Source organism: Oratosquilla oratoria, chromosome 7 (assembly GCF_046742065.1).
Source record: "Oratosquilla oratoria isolate Oo_2021 chromosome 7, ASM4674206v1, whole genome shotgun sequence".
NCBI classification, from domain to species: domain Eukaryota; kingdom Metazoa; phylum Arthropoda; class Malacostraca; order Stomatopoda; family Squillidae; genus Oratosquilla; species Oratosquilla oratoria.
This window is the reverse complement of record NC_134783.1, coordinates 47,300,021-47,317,469: the sequence shown is the minus strand read 5'-3', so window position 1 is coordinate 47,317,469 and position 17,449 is coordinate 47,300,021.

The following is a 17,449-nucleotide window of genomic DNA, read 5'->3' as shown; positions in this document are numbered from 1 at the left end:
GATTTCGTAAGTAACGAAGTCGTGCAGGATGAATGGTACGCCATGTTTGTTACGATAGATGCCGACGTCAAAGAAATGAAAAAATGATAAATTCGTCTAACCTAAACTGAAATTACCTAACCTAACCTAACCTAACCTAACCTAACCTGTGTTTGATAAATCATTACCTGCAAATTAAATGTCATCCGGCTCGCCCTCGTTGTCGTCGTCGTGAGAGACGTTGGCGGGCTTTTCAACCACTCTCAGCTTGCGGGGTATACAAAGTTCTTGCAGCTTGAAGAAATGCATGTATCTCCGCTCCATAACATTCCTTCAAGAAAATGGGGTATTTTTAAATTTCGACCATGGGGGCAATATAGCAATAGAAAATTGAATATTAATTTTGTAAATTAAAATGTATCAATGTAATATGCAATTTTGTGGGCGGAAACGAAAATAAAATATACCTTACTACAAGCTAATATGCTCATGAACGAAGTCGGTAGCATAGGATCGGGACGCCATCTTGTCGTCTGTCAATTGACGGCCTCGGTACTTCCGACAGTACCTGGCCAGGTACATTTTCTTGAAGGAATGTTATGGAACGGAGATACATGCATTCCTTCAAGCTGCAAGAACTTTGGGTCAATTTATAGTTTCTCCCAACCATAGAATTTGATATGTGGCTTATGTGTTTCTGGTGAGAAGTGTTGTGATATGAACGATGGTGTACATTATTTCCGTCGCAAATGCGTACTTTTGAAGTAATTAAGTATTGAAGTTATGCACTTATGCCTACATCTCCCGAACGATCTGGGGGGACGTGTGGGAAATCGGGGTTTTTGGGTGGGGGAGACTAATCAATGATGATTATAATTTATTTTATATTATTTGTTTTTGTTTTGTTATCATTTGTCTGTCTGATTTTCATTTATTATTAGTTATGTCAATTTATTATTATTTACTATTTACCTGTTTGTTTATTATTTAACTATACCTATGCATTTATTTATGTATTTTATTTATCATTTACATTATTATAGTTTTTATTTATTGTTTTATTATTATTGTGATTTTTTTTCGCATCCGACCTAGATATGGACCAAAAAGTCTCCTGTCGGCATGCTCCGCCTTTGTAATCCTTTGTAATGCGCGTTGCCAAACAGGTGTAAAATGAAGAAGACTAAAGAAACCCATAAAAAAAAATATATATATATATCCCATATCGGCGGGTACTGCGCGCGGCGCCATGTTTGTTTACTAACGATTGTAAGTATTTGTGAGTAGAAGCGCTAGATTTAGGACAGCTGCTAGCGCAAGACTTGGTAACCGTAAACTAAACTAACCTAACCTAACCTAACGGAGGTAACGTTAGTTTACGGTTAGGAAGTCTTGCGCGGCTGGAGTGGACTTCGCTAAGTGTAACAGATCTAGCGAGACATTTTTCGAATCGTTGGTAAAAACAAAGATGGCTACCGCTGGACTCCGGCCCTAAAATATGATTTTTAAGTTATTTTCTTTATATTTTTTAAGTGTTTTTGTTAATTTTATACCTGTTTTGCAACGCACGTTACTCCATTTATTAGTCTTCCCCACCCAAAAACCTCGATTTCCCACACGTCCACCCAGATCGTTCGGGAGATGTAGGCATAAGTGCATAAATTCAATACTTAATTACTTCAAAAGTACGCATTTGCGACGGAAATGATGTACACCATCGTTCATATCACAACATTTCTCACCAGAAACACATAAGCCACATATCAAATTCTATGGTTGGGCGAAGCTATAAATAGTCCGAACTTGGTCCATATTCCTTCAAGTACCTCGCGAGGTACTGGTGGAAGTACTGAGGGGTAAACACTTGACGAACAAGATGGCGTCCCGATCCTATGCTTGTGACTTCGTTCGTTAGTATATTTGCTTGCAGCTGGGTATTTTTTTCATTCCCAAGAAAATAGCATATTACGTTCATGTATTATAATTTACAAAATTAATATTTAATTTTCTAATGGTATATCGCGTAGTTGTGCACAACTGGATTAATGCCGCGCACACGCTCAGATGTTAGCGCGCTCGCTCACATGTTAGCGCGCTCGCTCACATGTTAGCGCGCTCGCTCACATGTTAGCGCGCTCGCTCACATGTTAGCGCGCTCGCTCACATGTTAGCGCGCTCGCTCACATGTTAGCGCGCTCGCTCACATGTTAGCGCGCTCGCTCACATGTTAGCGCGCTCGCTCACATGTTAGCGCGCTCGCTCACATGTTAGCGCGCTCGCTCACATGTTAGCGCGCTCGCTCACATGTTAGCGCGCTCGCTCACATGTTAGCGCGCTCGCTCACATGTTAGCGCACACGCTCACACACTAGCGCACACGCTCACACACTAGCGCACACGCTCACACACTAGCGCACACGCTCACATGTTAGCGCGCTCGCTCACATGTTAGCGCGCTCGCTCACATGTTAGCGCGCTCGCTCACAAGTTCGCGCGCTCGCTCACATGATAGCGCTCTCTCTCACATGTTAGCGCGCTCGCTCACATGTTAGCGCGCTCGCTCACATGTTAGCGCGCTCGCTCACATGTTAGCGCACACGCTCACACCCTAGCGCACACGCTCACACACTAGCGCACACGCTCACACACTAGCGCACACGCTCACACACTAGCGCACACGCTCACATGTTAGCGCGCTCGCTCACATGTTAGCGCGCTCGCTCACATGTTAGCGCGCTCGCTCACATGTTAGCGCGCTCGCTCACATGTTAGCGCGCTCGCTCACATGTTAGCGCGCTCGCTCACATGTTAGCGCGCTCGCTCACATGTTAGCGCGCTCGCTCACATTTTAGCGCGCACGCTCACATTTTAGCGCGCTCGCTCAAACGCTAGTGTACACACGCTAGCGCGCACGCTCACATGATAGCGCGCACGCTCACATGATAGCGCGCACGCTCACATGATAGCGCGCACGCTCACATGATAGCGCGCACGCTCACATGATAGCGCGCACGCTCACATGATAGCGCGCACGCTCACATGATAGCGCGCACGCTCACATGATAACGCGCATACTCACATGATAGCGCGCACGCTCACACGCTAGCGCGCTCGCTCACACGCTAGCGCGCACGCTCACACTAGCGCGCGCATAAGAGTACACAAATGCACGCACGCATTTAGGCACACACATATTTGGTTGCAAGGAATCGAAGAACAACCTGAAGTAGGTTTGTCATCAACACGCAGGGAGGCCTCGCACGTTACTTTAACAGGAGTGCATATCAGAGTTGAAGGGAAACGGGGAACCTCTTCGGTAATGTTAGCACCCACAATGCTAAGCGGAAACCGAGACGCAGGTGACGCAGCAAAGGCAGACTTCCTGTTGCTGAATTGAAGTACACTTTGAACACACTCGATGTGATTCTAGATGCACTACTTCAGGATTTCAAGAGAGAAATTCAGAGTGTACTTCAATTCAGCAACAGGAAGTCTGTCTTTGCTCTGTGCTGCGTGGCTTGTGTCGCCTGTGTCACCTGCGCCTCTGTTTGCGCTTAGGCTGAGCGCTGGAAAATCAATGTCATGGTGGGTTGGGGTGAGAATTGGTTGGAGATAATTAAGCATGCAATTGTGGCCGAGGTAGTGAACATAAGAATGAAGGAGACTGCAAGACGCCATAAGGCCTACACAAGGCAGTTCCATGTTCATTACCACCCTGTCATCCCCATCCATCTAATCTTTTCTTAACAACCCATGGTTTCAGCGCTCACTACATGGTTGCTAAGTCTATTCCATTCGTTGACCAACTCTGTTGTTAAACCAATTCTTGCCTGTGTCCTTCTCAAATCTAAATGTCAAATTTAGATCCAATACTGCGAGTTCTGCCTTGTTGTGTTAATATGATGAAGGAAAGAGTTGGAGAAAATTCGAGATCAGTCGTATGCCCATTTCTCAATATCCAGGTCTTGCCATATTCCATCTGTATTGATGGTATATGATATCCCGTAAAAACTTAAATGTATATATAGTTCTCAAAACACGCCATTGTTTCGTAAGTAGTAGATTGAGAGATCGAAGGGGGGTGCGTATGGCTGAAAGGGTTATCTAACTGGGGTATTTTTCCCTCCAACCTCAGATGCAACGGCGGTACCATCTACCTCCAGAACTATTTCCGCCGTAAAGTCACTACGGTAATTTTTTTTTTTCTGAACAACTAACATGGAATGTCATTTGATATGCCGGAGGAAAATTATTTTCCTCTTGCATATCACTTCCTGGGAGCTACGGGCTGCAAATTTACTCCAACAGTCACGGTGTGATGAACGTCGTCACTCATGGATGTGTAAAGAAAACGGGTGCATTGATTGAACGCGCATGTCCTCCACGTTTCAACCAGTTGAAACCAGTTTAAACCAGTTTGATAGGATTATGTTGTATGATAATACACTGCCACTGTCTTTCTTACATAAATGTGACACGTTTTTCTCTCTTTTTCTTTTGCAGGCGTCCGTAGTTTGGCATCGAGGGCGGTGGTTCTGTAAAGTCAACGAGTACAACAACGTTACGACCTGGGTCAGCCCTAGAGCCGACTCGTGCGCATAAGTGTCTTGACTCGTCGGAGTTGTCTCACTCGTGTGGGCAGCAAAGCGTGTGGCTCGTTTTTGGCGAGATAACCAGATATTCAAATTCGGTTTTATTTTTCTATACTTTCTCTCCCCTCTCTCCCTCGTACTTATCTGTTTTTTTAGTGTTTATCGTGTCCCGTCTGGATGGGTTAGCCAGCTTATCGTGGCTTCTGGTGCTGTGCCTGTTAGGCCTTCAACTTCAGTAACTTCTTCTCGAACTGGCTAAAACTGTTTACTTCTTCGTCCACCCCTTCTTCTTGCTTGACCTCTACCCTCGCTTGGCGTTCAAGGCTTACCGAGCCTCCCCATCAGCAGGCACCACGTTGTAGTGTTTTCTACCTAGCGGTTGTTGATTGTGAAAACCCTAGATTCGTGTTCTGTAGTGCACTGCGGAGGTCGACTCAGGATCCCTCGAGTATTTTGAGTTTGTGTATCGTACCTGAAACGCGTGCAGTTGCACATGCAAGCAGTTGGTGCTGCATCAGTACACGCCTGCAATGCTCCTCCGCATTGTACATATACACTGTCATCTCGCGTGTCACGTGGTCGTGTGTAGCCTCAAGCCGCAAAGCTCACGTGGCGCGTCGTAGTACACGTACCAGCACGTAGCATCAGTGCCCCGTAGTGCAGCCTCCCCTCTCTGCGTGCTTGCTCACGTGCGTGTTCACGTGGCGTTACGTGAATCGTTCACGTGACGTGATAAGGTGACACCACCGTCGCTCCAACGCAACGTCCAACCTTCGACCCTGTTCTCCCATCAGTGTAAGACCAGACACAGTGGAAGTTGTGTGTACATCCGATGTACCAGTGTGTGCGCCTCAGTGTGTGTTTGTGTACATAAGAAATGTGTATAAATATATAATTATATAAATATATATTATTGGAGAGAATATATATATATGCACACATATATAGATATATATATACATATATAATATATAAACCCTAAATACTCGAGATTCCTACTACTCTTGTCTGACGAGGAAGACCGCCTTTGCTTGGGGGAACGGTCGCGATAGTATGTTTAGCCCTCTTCAGGAGCTTTACCGCCGCGCCTTCGGTCCCCTCACGTCCACACAAGACACGAAGTAGCTGCACTCCCGCGGGAGAAGCGAGTCGGCGGGGAAGTTTGCTTCGCCTCGCCTTCTTCGGAGTAGTAGCCCTTAACAGTGTAGCCGGCCCAACTCACGCACTCGTCTCGCCATACCTCCTTCGGCTACTTCTGCAGCAGGCACCTGCTCACGACAAGTACCGGTAGCAGCAGTAGCGCTACAGTTTGTTACCTTCACCTGCTCACCAGCACAAGAGTCTCGACTCGCTTTTATTCTCGTATACTCTCTCCCCTTCAACCCCGAACACTCACCAAGATGCCTGTACGACGAGGAAACTTGGCGCCCCAAAATCTCTTCATCGACACCATCATTCGTCGCTTCGATGGACCGAGTGAGTAAACATTTGTTGTATTTTTCTGTATTGATTTCAACACTTCGTATGTTTTATCCCTGTGTTCTCTTTTTCTCTCGTGTTGAACCAAGGTTTTCTTTTCATGTGAATAATTTTTTTTTGTCGCCATTTTTTTTTTTTTTATCCTCAGGTGTCTTGTTTCCAAGATGGGTTTTCTTCTAGTGGAACACGTTTCCTCATGTTGGGTTTATCTGAAAGTGTCTTGAGTATCGCAACATCGAAGGCAGTCAGTTAATGCTTCCAGTTTCTCAGTGCAGAAACCCAATTCCCCACAAGAGCCGGCAACGGTTCTCGAGACTTCCCGCAACGCCCTCCTGAAGAAACCGTAGACTGCTGTGCGGGTTGAGGGTGGATCTATTCCCATGACACCTGATAGAAGGTGGAGGAGGGAACGGTCTTTGGGTGTCAGCTCTCCTTGTGTAAAAGAGAGATAGGGAGAGAGGGGGGAGGGAGGGAATGAGAAAGAGGGAGGAAGGCAGGGAGGGGAAGCGAGAGAAGGGCAAAGAGAAAGAGAAAGGGGTAGAGGGAGAGAGATAGAGGGGTAGAGAGAGAGAGAGATAGAGGGGTAGAGAGAGAGAGAGAGATGGAGGGGTAGAGAGAGATGGAGGGGTAGAGAGAGATGGAGGGATAGAGAGAGAGGGGTAGAGAGAGAGAGAGGGGTAGAGAGAGAGAGAGAGAGAGGTGTAGAGAGAGAGAGAGGTGTAGAGAGAGAGAGGGGTAGAGAGAGGGAGAAAGAGAGAAAGGGGGTAGAGAGAGAGAGAGGGGGTAGAGAGAGAGAGAGAGAGGGGAGGTAGAGAGAGAGGGGAGAGAGAGAGAGAAGAGGGGGTAGAGAGAGAGAGAGAGTGGGGTAGAGAGAGAGAGAGGGGGGTAGAGAGAGAGGGGTTAGAGGTGGGTGTAGAGAGAAAGAGGGGGAGGGGATAGTGGAGGCTAAGAGATAATGGGTCCTGTATAGAGATCGAATGCCACCCCCTCAGGGTTTCACCTCTGGACAGAGGTTAGGGTATTCATGGGCTTACAAACGAATGGTTGGGGAGATGATCATCTCTGACGTCCGTCCAGAAGTACGATTACATTCAGGTGACACTGAAGGAACTGTGGTCGTTTCCGGTAAATGGCTGGGTCATGTTACAGTAGCCCTGAGTGTCTTAACTGAGGGAGTAATTGAATTACTCTTAAGGGGTAATTTAATTACCCATCCCATGGCAAGACCTTTTTATAATTGCTCCTCACCCCAAAGGTAATAGGATAGGGCGTTGGGAATCAGTTTAGGCGTCTTTCATAATGCCTGGTCCCTATTTTGATTTCATTTTTTTTCTTTGCTGGCGGGGGGGGGGTAAGCAAAAAAGAAAAAATAGCGCAAGGTTGCAGACGTTGTTTTTTACGTGATGTCTTAGTAATATAAGTTCGTGACTTTGGGTGTTTACTATAACCTAGTGGATATGTATTAGCAAACGAAATTTATATTACTTGCCATAGTAATAGTTATTGTCAAATGCATGCACATCATGTAAGGTACTAGCGATTTATCCTCTAACGGTTCGTCGAACGCGGTTCGACAGACACGTGTTTAAATTTGTGTGAACGGGCTATTTGGGGTTTAACCAACGTGTTCGACAACCAAATACCCCGTTCACACATCACTTTAAACACGTGTCTGTCGAACCGCGTTCGACGAACCGTTAGACCGTAGATCCGTTGGTCCAACAAGACTGATGTCGGAGACTAACGGTGGTGTTCTTAAAAAAGTCTTTCCCTTCCAAGGATTTATATAAGGAAATATTTATATAAGGAAAGAATTTTTATAAGAATACCACTGTAAGAATCTTACGGTGGTGTTCTTAAAAATTCTTTCCTTATATAAATCAAGTAGAGAAGAAAAGGTAAAAGGTGCAGATGGAGAGATGATAATGGAAGAGAAGGCAGTAAGGGGAAGATGGGCAGAATATTTTAGGGAGTTGCTAAATGTGAAGGAGGATAGGGAGGGAAAGATAGCTGCAGTGGGAAATGCTAAGAAAATGAGAGTGATGAGTGAGGAGAATGGAGGAGAAATAAGGAAGGATGAAGTGAAGGCAGTTGTTAAGGTGATGAAAGCAGGTAAGGCACCTGGTCTGGATGGATGCCATGCAGAATGTCTGAAAAAGGGAGGTACAGTGATGGTGGACTGGCTGGTGAGGTTATTTAATGTTTGCTGGAGAGAGGGTAGAGTGCCGGAGGACTGGAGGAGTGCCTGTATAGTTCCTCTTTACAAGGGAAAAGGGGACAAGTGTGAATGTAGTAGTTTCAGGGGGATTAGCTTGTTAAGTGTAGTTGGGAAGGCTTATGGGAGGATCTTGATTGAGAGGATTAGGAGAGGAACAGAGGGAGTAATTGGTGAGGAACAGTGTGGATTTAGGACAGGTAGAGGTTGTGTAGATCAGATCTTTGTGGTAAGTGGACAAGGTGCAGGGTGAGAAAGCTATAGGAAAGGGGAAGGATGTTTTTTGGGCTTTTATGGATCTGGAAAAGGCTTACGATAGGGTAGACAGAAAGGCACTGTGGGAGGTTATGCAGATATACGGGATAGGAGGAAAGCTTCTGGGAGCTGTCAAGAGTTTTTATGTGAGTAGTAGAGCTTGTCAGGAGGTAAAGGTAAAGGTGGGACTTCGTCAAGGATGCGTTATGTCGTCCTGGCTGTTCAACTTATACATGGATGGGGTAGTGCAAGAGGTAAATGCAAGGTTAGTGGGTCAGGGACTGGAGATGGTTAAAGAAAATGGAGAAAGGTGGGAGGTGAGCCAGCTATTGTTTGCGGACGACACTGCGCTTGTGGCAGGATCGGAGGAGGGATTGGGGAAGTTGGTGGCAGAGTTTGAGAGAGTATGTGATAGAAGAAAGCTAAAGATAAATGTGGGTAAAAGTAAGGTGATGAGATGTACAAGGGGTGAAAGTGGTAGTAGACTGGAAGTGAGCATTAAGGGAGAGCGACTGGAGGAAGTGGATAGTTTTAGATACTTGGGTGCAAATGTGGCAGGAAAAGGTGGAGTGAAGGTGGAGGTAGAATGTAGATTGAGGGAAGCGAGTAAATGCCTTGGTGGATTAAAAAGTGTAATGAGGAATAGACATTTGGGAATGGATGCTAAGAGGAGACTGTATGAAGGAGTGATTGTGCCAACAGCACTGTATGGGGCAGAAACATGGAACATAAGAGAGGAAGAGAGGAGTTTGAATGTGTTTGAGATGAGGTGTCTGAGAAGTATGATGGGGGTTACTAGTGAGAAATGTGGAGGTGAGGAGGAGAACAGGGTTGGAAAGGGAGTTGGGAGATAGGGTTGATGAAAGAATATTAGGATGGTTTGGACAAATGGAAAGAATGAGTGAAGAAAGACTAGTAAAAGAGGTGTGGAAGGCAGATGTGGAGGGAGTGAACATGAGGGGACGTCCTAGGATGAGGTGGATGGATGGGGTGAAGGGGGCTTTGGGGAAGAGGGGAATGTCTGTTGAGGAAGGATGGGAGAGGACAGAAGACGGGTGAATGGAGAATGGTTGTATATGGATGATGTTGTGATGCATGAGGTGGAATGGGCGGGGGGATGGGGGGTGAGGTAGTATGTGTGAGCAAAATTTGACGCAGCCCGAAGGGATTTCTCTCCGTCTTCTCCTTTTATGCAATGGGGGGGGGGGGGACGGAGAGGGGGGTCGCCGATTTAATGAAGCGGCCTTGCTGTGGATGTGCTGTGTCTTGCGACACTGCTTCTGACCCAGGGCAGTGGACAAGGCGCAGGGATGACCCGTCATCCAGGAGGTGCTAAGATAAGAGGGAGGGTGGAGGGGTGTGGAGTGTATTCAGGGATGGAATGGGTGGGAATGATTTTATGCCTTTTCCTATTTGGCTACCTCCCTTGTAAGGGGGGAAAAGCCTTGGTATATGTATGTATGTATGTATAAATCCTTGGAAGGGATTTTTTTTTTTTTTTTAAGAATACCACCGTAAGTCTACCACCTGTTCTATGAACCAAACACCTTGACCTACTCGTACGTCTGGAAGTTCATGACCCACGGACCGATACTTGTTTTCGGACGAGGTCCGAGATTTCTCCATTATCAACTGTAGATCCTCCGTTTTTTCACGTAAGGAGAGCTAGCAACCCACGATTGCTCCCCACCTCTAGAAAATGTTCCCCACTAATACAACACACGATAATCAAAGTTTATCAAATATTGATGAGAAGGTTACAGGATCGTTGGCAGCCACTTTGGGGCCGCGTGTTTCTAGTCGGTGAAACTTGAAGCAACACCTATTACTATACAGAGAGAAGAAAAAAATGGATGTGAACTTTGCGATTCAATATCTGAATTATAAGTTACTTGCTCAGTCCAATTCGGGGTCGCTGGTGGTCTTCGGCAGGGTCGCATCAGAGGGCATCCAGGCAATGTCAACCTTATTCATAGTGACATGACGTGTAAATTCCGTTTTGACTAAAGCCAGAGGGTCGGAGGGGTTAGACCTCGGGTACAAGAAGTCGATCGATGGAGACTCACCTGCACCCGAGACTGATCCTTATCGAGTGAGTGATATCTTTTGGAGCTAGGAAGAACGTAAAGTATGCCACATTCATAGTCTTGCAATGGATAGAATAGGGTTGGTTCGTTGTTGGTTTGGATGCAACAGTGCCCTTCTGCATAGGGGTGGCCCAGTCGAAGCACAGACCACACCAGAAGATCCACTTAATTATACACAAAGGTTGTTTACTTTTCGAAGTAACAATAATCAACGAATAAGGGATTAATAAACATGTGCGTGACTTGGATGCCATGAAAGAAGGTTAAACATAGAATTGAAATTATTTATTCAGTACAAGTAGGATAGTTTGGGCTTCAGTGGGATAGATCCATAACCTACCACGCGTGAATAAAATAGTTAAGCGGTAGCCATAATGGAAGAGTAAGGCTCCGGTCACACTATCACGACTCAAATGAGTTCGTTTATTTATAATTTTTATTTTTATTTTGCGAAGCTGAATGACGAACCAAGAGAAATCAAACCTATATGAATATTAGACACGTTGTTGAATTGTCCTTAATGAAGTCTTGAATACTGTAGGCAAAGTCGTCTTGCAGCTTTTCAAATTCACAACATTTGACGAGAATCGTGATAGTGTGACTCGGTACAGGTCGAGATTAGCCTTGATAAAATCTATAAAGTATTTACGTAACATTGTTGAATGTGAGTAATATGATGAATTTTTCATTTGTGGTTGTGGGTTTATCAGCTACGTTCTGTGCATAGAATCGGGAATAATTAGAAGAGTGTATGTTAATAACTTGCCGGGAAGTCCAACCAGAAATAAACATTTTGACTCCTGTATTCTTCCATATTAGGCAAGGTCCTTGACCCTGAACCAAATGCTTGCAGTCGCGGAGCTGCTGCCGGTAACAGCCGAAACGCTTTATATGCAGCTTGCACGGCCTTGGCACAATAGACACCGTGGGTCACGTGCACAGCATGTCATGCATAATGCGCATACGTCCGAGTGCCTGGGCCGTTCTCAAGTGCCACCTGCAGCGACTGTCTCGGTCGTCCTCCGTCGTAATGTTTGGACGCAGTTTGAAAGAACGGCAAATAGTCGGCACGGCGCTTTTCATGGCCTATTTGTATGTACGTGCGACACAAACTGCTTCGTGCTTACTGCGTACTAAGAATGCACTAACGCGTCTCGCAGTGGTTGATTGTATACGTTCTACTCAACTGCATCTGAGGCATGTGTGTATGTACCAGAGGCCTTTTCTCTTCCCCACTAGTAAGGGGGTGGGCCAAATCATAACGCGATTTGGCTTCTCCTGGGAGAAAAATAAAGAAACCTTTGATGTGTGCCGCCATATTGGGCTGTTAGTAAACTCGTCACTGTTTTCATACAACGCGCAGCGTCGCTACGTGAATGTATACACCCCAGGCTCGGGTGCCATAAACAAGACGTACACAATGCGAGCACGTGTGCACGCACGCACGCACGCACACTGTAAACACACACACTTGTTATCACGTGGTGAAGGTCCATAGTTTCAACTGCCTTGGCACTGGACTTTCGTGTCGATACTCAGACGTTTAGCGTGTAACGACTATTTCTCTGTTTTGTTGACAGTAGTCCATGCAACGTCATTGTTGAGTAGAATATGAGGAGATTGAGTACACGGCTTATTTTGGACAATTTTACCTAAATTTTACGATTCACAGGACTCAAGAGTATCACTGTTGGGTGTTTAACTCTATAGCGAGTATGAGCTTGGGTTCAACTGTTGTAGGCCTTGTATGATGCATAGTGGATTTAGCGTACAGATGACACGTGTGTGTGTGTGTGTGTGTGTGTGTGTGTGTGTGTGTGTGTATGTGTGTGTGTGTATGTGTGCGCTCGCGTGCGTGCGGGGATGTTTATGCATCGGCTAGGCACTTAGTTTTGTAGTCAGATGGTTTGCTTTGAACATACACAAAGACATCCTTCCGGGAACTCTTAAATTGCGTCTTTTTGTCCCTTTTCATCACTGTACATTAGCCTCGTTTGAGATCGTTCCCCGCCCCGGTGCTTTAAAGTGGCGTGGCGCCTTTAGTCCTCGAAAGTGCTTACAAGGATGCTGTATGGTGGCTCAGTGATGCCATGGTCATAGGGGCCATAGCCTGTGACCCCGCAGCCTGTAATGTGTGACGTCATAACACGTGACGTCATAAATGTGACGTCAGAACATGTGACGACATGGTCTGTGATGTCATGGTCTGTGACACTATAGTCTATGGCACTATGGTCTGTGGCCCCATAGTCTGTGGCACCATGGTCTATGGCACTATGGTCTGTGGCCCCATAGTCTGTGGCACCATGGTCTGTGACGTCATGATCTGTGACGTCATGATCTGTGACGACATGGTCTGTGACGACATGGTCTGTGACGCCATGGTCTGTGACGACATGGTCTGTGACGACATGGTCTGTGGCGCCATAGCCTGTGGCGCCATAGCCTGTGACGTCATGATCTGTGACGACATGGTCTGTGACATGGTCTGTGGCGCCATAGCCAGTGACGTCATGGCCTCTGGCGCCATAGTGACTCGTTACTTTTATCACGGAGGAAAATGACGCAATGGAAATATTCCTTTGTTCGACCTACTCAAGCCCCGAGGCACCGTACTAATTCCGCACGCTCGACAGACGATCTGGGAAATGGTTGAATGACGTAAGCACATCAACTCCAGAGACGGTTGGTCAATACTGCAGGTCACTGGTGGTACTTCCTCAACCAACTAAGTTGGTCGGGTATTGCCCATTCGTGTATTTACCTAGTTGTATCTTACGGGAAAGGGAGCTACGCTCGTGGTGTCCCGTCTCTGCATCTCGCAGTTTTTTAAATTGTTCTTAAATTCGTGTATGGTTTTTGCACACACTATCATTTCGTTCAGTTTGTTCCAGACATCCACCACTCTTTGGGGAAAGATGTTCTCTTTCAGGTCTCTTCTATAACTGTCCTTTTTGAGTTTCCTTCCATGTCCTCTTGTATCTCTTATCCCAATTTAGTAAGTCTTTTCTATCAAGGACTTCCATACCTTCTTTGTTCCAGGGTCGGTAACTAGAGTTGCTCTTTGGATTCTTTCAATTTTCCTTGTATTATTTTTAGTACTGGGTGACTATAGTGTCGCTGCGTACTCCAGTCTTAGTCTTATCAGTGTGATTAGTATTTTCTTCATAATTTCTTCGTCCAAGTGTGTGTTTGTATGTGTTTGTATTTGTGTTTGTATTTGTTTGTGTGTGTGTGTGTGTGTGTGTGTGTGTGTGTGTGTTTGTCTGTATTTGTCTGTCTTTGTCTTGACTGTATGTGTCTCTGTCTACCTGTCTGACTGACCGTATCTGTTTTGTCTTTGTGTTAGTGTCTGTGTCCATAGGTCTAAAGGAAAAAGCTAAGTCGAGTTTCGGTGTAGATTTCTGGAGAGGGGGAAGTCCAGTGGCCAAAGGAAAAGTCTGGGGCGAATCCTGGATTTTATTTTATTTTATTTTATTTTATTTTATTTTTATTGTGTGCGTGTGTGTGTGCGTGCGTGCGTGCGTGCGTGCGTGCAAGTTGGGTCATTTTCGTTATGCTGGTCATGACCCCAGAATATAGTGTAAATATTAAGGCATGTACTCGTATAACATGGGAATGCCTCCATTAACGTTGATGCGGCCATAATATCGTAATTTTTTATTGATTTATTAGATTTGAAATTTTTGTTTTGAATATTGGAAGTTTTCATTATTTTGATATTAATTTATTTTTTCTTATCTTTTATTATTATTATTTTTTTTTTTACTAGATTTGAAACTTTTGTTTCGAATATTGGAAGTTTTAATTATATTGATATTAATCTATTTTTTTCTTATTCTTTATTTATTTGTTAATTTTTTTTTTATTAGATTTGAAATTTTTGTTTCGAATATTGGAAGTTTGAATTATTTTGATATTAATTTAATTTTTTCTTATTTTTAATTTATGTATTTTTTTTTTTTTTTTTTTTTTTATACTTGATTTGAAATTTTTGTATCTAATGTTGGAAGTTTTTATGATCTTGAATTCCCAATGGAGAAACGCCGACCTGTGCTTCTAAAGTAGTTTATCGGGTAAATACTTAAGACTGCAATAACTGTTTAAGTTTAAAGTAACCGTGAAGGAACCGCTATATTGATCTCAAAATCTCCTAACTTTGGGGCTTAACTTTTGCGAAACAGTAGCCCGTCGGGCAGGATTCGCTAACTTAAGACGCCTCCAAAAAATCGTTTAATCTAGTTTTCTTGTTGGCGTTCAGGTGCTTAGGATGGAGGGAGTGGTTGGGGGTGTTGGTGGGATTAAGAGCTGGGGTATATACTCAACTTTTGTGATTGTCTGCTTGATTTTGAAAAGCTTTAAGGCCCCATTCCCATTAGCGGTTTGAACCGCGCGGAAACCGCGGCGGTACCGCATGGTCAAGGAAAAACGGCAAGGTGGTGTGTGAACGCCTCCATTAACTTGCATTGTAAATGAACCGCCTCTATTGAAACCGCTAGTGTGAACATGGACTAACAATCCACATGATAGGCAATGTTGGGGCCATCTAATCTGGCCCGTGATGTACTTTAATTACAGAGATACATCTCTATTGTTGTTGTATTCATGTAATTTTTTTTACAAAATTACCTTACCTAACAATGCTGCATATAGAAATGTATCAAGTGTTCAACAAAGGGGTGTATTCGTATGGTTTTTTAATATATCATGGTTCCGGGTTGTATTGTCCGAAACGCTGCGTTTCGTTTTTCTTCGTCCAGTTTCTTCTTTTCAGCTCATCCCAACTTGAATCATCATTGTTTGTTTTCAGTACGTGTTCATCATAACCACGCACCATCTTTCTTCTCGTTTTTAGCTCCCTTTTCGTTATACAACATTTCTATTTCGAACAACGCACACGCACACACACACACACGCACAGTTGGTAGAACGATGAACTACTAGCATGGTGGTGCGCGTAGTGCTTGGTTCGAATCCTGCCCAGGGCCGAAATTATTTCGGTACAGCTGCGCTTCGGGTCGTTACTCTGACTCTCGTGGGCGGGGAGTTGGGTGTGTGTGTGTGTGTGTAAGGTCATAGCATTACCCATAGATCGGACCTACGAGCTCTGAGCTCTCTTCCAGGAGGGAAATAGCTGTCGATCACGAGTCGAACACGTGATCCAAAGACCAAGTGAATACACACACACACACACACGGCTCGACGGCGGTGGTAGCGGTCACAATCGCTACTCTAGCAGTTTGAATCCCGCCTAGGGCTGAAATAATTTAAGTATCGCTGCGCTTCAATCCGGTACTCTAACTCTCGTGGTTGGAGAGGTAGGTGTGTGTGTGTGTGTGTGTGTGTGTGTGAGGTCACAACATTAACCATAGATCGGTTATATACGAGCTCCGAGCTTTTCATCCAGGAGGGTAATAGCTGTCAATTACGAGTCCAGCGCGTGATCTAAGACCATGGTGAATCACGCTCACTGTCACTGTCGTTCACTCACTCACTCAATCGCTCAGTCAATCACTCACTCTGTCACTCACCCTCTCTGTCACCCACTCACATTATAGAATTCCTTCGTCACGAGACTGTGGTTATGAAATTGCTCTTCTGTGTTTTCTCCACTTGACGTGTGACCTCAAGTGCGAGTGGGCGTGAAGTGCCGCCGGGCTTTTCCTCTTTACAGGGGTCGAGTAACAGACAATTTCCACCATTTTATGAGGATAGTAACCTCTTCATGGGTCCCAAGGGAGGAAGAGGAGGGGGATGGGACCAATTTCCTCCCCCCTTTAATATTACAATAAGCAATACTCGGAAAGGAGTTTTTTGGGGTTGGTGCTGGGGCCAGTCCTACAACTATGTCGATTTGTTTTTATCTGTTTATTTGTTTAGTTATTATTTGATTATATATTAATTATTCTATTAGTTTATCGTAGAGATGATATCGGTATGTGTGTGTTTGTGTGTGTGTTTGTGTATGTGTGTGTTTGTGTATGTGTGTGTTTGTGTATGTGTGTGTGTGTGTGTGCGCGTTTTTTTTTGTGTGCGCGTTTTTTTGTGTGTGTGTTTGTGTGCGTGCTTTGTGTGTGTGCGTGTGCGTGCGTGTGTGTGTGTATGTGTGTGTGTGTTTTGTGTGCGCGCGCGCGCATCGGCATGGCACTTGGTTTTGTAGTCTGATGGTTGGCTTTGAACATAAACGAGTTCCTTCCGGGATGTTTTACATGGCGTCTTTGTGTCTCTTTTCGTCTCTCTGCATTAGTCTCGTTTGAGAAAACATACATACATACATTAAGATATGTTGGTCGTTCACCCTTACTCGTCTAAAGATGAGTTTCTGAATCTGTTTATGATACGGAAGATTTGGGCTTCCCGCAACCTGATAGAAGCAGCTTCGCTGACTTCTACTTGTACGCTGTCTTGCATAATCTGAAAATCAATTGAGGATAATTAACGGGAAAATAGTACTAAAATTGGTCCTAGAAAGATAGGTTATATATATATATATATATATATATATATATATATATATATATATATATATAATTTGTGTTGGTATATATATATATATATATATAGATATATGTGTGTGTGTGTGTGTGCGTGCGTGCAATGTAATGGTACAAAATATGCATTCAACATAATTCGTAATACAAAATAATGTATAAAATATAATGTTATTACACCGTGTAACGAGGCTGCAGGTCTTGCTTCTGGAATGCTCAGATTGTATTAATATCTTCATCCCCTGCTATTAGGTCATCCCATGACTTTCATGGTCTTGTCTAGATTGCCCTCGAGACACGGCATCTCCAGGAAACCAATTAATTTATAATCTAAGAAACAACATCGTGTCGG